At 45.6% G+C, this 2175-nt stretch overlaps 1 pseudogene; it reads right to left on the reverse strand.

Annotated features, from left to right (window-relative positions):
- Positions 1-1327: 1327 nt before the first annotated feature.
- Positions 1328-1497, reverse strand: LOC110152848 (small ribosomal subunit protein uS14-like; annotated as a pseudogene).
- Positions 1498-2175: the final 678 nt, after the last annotated feature.

Below are 2175 nucleotides of genomic sequence, written 5' to 3' on the forward strand. Positions count from 1 at the left end.
TGAGTGTGTGTGTGTGTGTGTGTGTGTGTGTGTGTGTCCAAATGTCTCCCTTTTCCAAGGACACCAGTCATATTGGATTAGGAGCCCACCCTAATGGGGGCTTCCCCTGTGGCTCAAACATAAAGAATCTGCTTGCAATGCAGGAGGTGAAAGTGACGGGGGTTCGATCCCTGGGTCAGGAAGATGCCCTGGAGCAGGAAATGGCAACCCACTCCAGTGTTCTTGCCTGGAGAATCCCATGAACAGAGGAGTCTGGTGGACTACAGTCTGTGGGGTTGCGAAGATTTGGACATGACTGAGAGACTAACACACTAGTCCAGTAGGACCTTAACTAATCACATCTGCCATGACCCTATTTCCAAATAAGTTCCCATTCTGAAGTATTGGGGGTTAGGACTCCAGCATATCTTTTTTTTTAATTTAAAAAGTTTGTTTATTTTTTATTTGGGTGCTCCAGGTCTTAGTTACTGCACTCAGGGTCTTCATCGCCATGTGGGGATTCTTCCTTGTGGCTTGCAGTCTCTTTAGTTGTGGCATGAAGGATCTAACTCCCTGACCAGGGACCAAACCCAGGTTCCCTGCATTGGGAGCACAGAGTTTTAACCAATGGACCAAAATGGAGGTTGGCTAATTTACCTTTTTTTTTTGGCAGGGGGACACAATTCAACCCAGAATTCTCATTTATAATTCTCCATCTCGTTTTATAAAGTCTTCAGTATAGCTGTGCTGTCTCAGGGACACATTTGAGGAGTTTTGTAGAGCTGGACTCTCTCGTCCATTGGTTTCTCCAGCCTCCCACGTTTGCCTCCCTGGAAAGCCCTGTCCTGCTTTCACCAGTGGGGTTCAATGTGCTGTGCTGTCCTTGGTTGCTCCGTCGTGTCTGACTCTTTGCAACCCCATGGACTGTAGCCCACCAGGCTCCTCTGTCCATGGGGATTCTTCAGGCAAGAATACCGGAGTGCGTTATCATGCCCTCTTCCAGGGGATCTTCCTAACCCAGGGATTGAACCCAGGTCTCCTGCAATGCAAACTGATTCTTTACCAGCTGAGCCACCAGGGAAGCCCCCAATGTCAGTGTATGTCTCCCCAGATGAGTAGGAGGATCCTTTCCCCAAGGACCTTGGCTCATTTAGGAATGCCCCTCCAACAGCCAGGAATATAACCTCAGGTGACAGGAAGTCCTCTCTTGCCTGTGCATCCAAAGCACTCATGGATTTTTTTTGGGCAGGGCGGGGGGTAGTTTTTAAACTTTCATTTTATATGCAAAGAGCTAGTATTGTTTCTGCATAAGGTAGATGTGCTGAATGATCTATTCAAGGAACTTCAGTTAGTCCGATTTAACAAAGCCAACGTCCTTCATGTACTGGCGGAAACACTGGTGGCCCATATTGAGGCAGTGTTTCTGGATAGACCATGCCTGTTTGAGCAGACCCGGCAAGGGCGAGAACCTTCCCTGAATTTTCTCAAATGGCCCCAGTAGAGCTGCTGGTGATCCATGTTGCTTTCTTGACTGCAATGAGGCAAAAGGCTCACAGGTGTTTTAAATTAAATTAATTAAATGGTAGTCAACTACATGTCATATACCATTCTAAAGTGTATACAACTCAGTGGCATTTACTACTTTCACGATGTTGTGCAGCTGTCGCCTTCATCTAGCTCCACAACATTTTCATCACTCCAAGAGGAAGCTCCAGGTGATTTAGCACTCACTCTCCATTCCTTCCCTCCCCCCAGTCCCTGGCAACCACTCACCAGGTTTCTGCCCCTGTGGATTTATCCTGAATATTTCAATAAATGGAATCACTCAATATGTGACCTTTTTTGAGTGGCTACTTTCACTCAGCAAAATGTTTTCGAGGGTCATCCACATTGTACCAGGTATCAATGCCTCTTTTCTTGTGGAGACTTTTTGGTTTTGTTTTATTAATTTTGATTGGAGTATAGTTGCTTTACAATGTTGCGTTAATTTCTGCTGTGCAGCAAAGTGAATCAGTTATACGTATACCTGTATCCACTCTTTTTTTTAGAACTCCTTCCCATTTCGGTCACCACAGAGCAGTGAGTAGATTTCCCTGTGCTATACGGTAGGTTTTCGTTTGTTATCTATTTTATACATAGTGGTATATATATGTCAGTCCCAATCTCCCAATTCATCCCATCTCCTCTTCCCCCATG

This window comes from Odocoileus virginianus, chromosome 3, assembly GCF_023699985.2.
Source record: "Odocoileus virginianus isolate 20LAN1187 ecotype Illinois chromosome 3, Ovbor_1.2, whole genome shotgun sequence".
Classification (NCBI taxonomy): domain Eukaryota; kingdom Metazoa; phylum Chordata; class Mammalia; order Artiodactyla; family Cervidae; genus Odocoileus; species Odocoileus virginianus.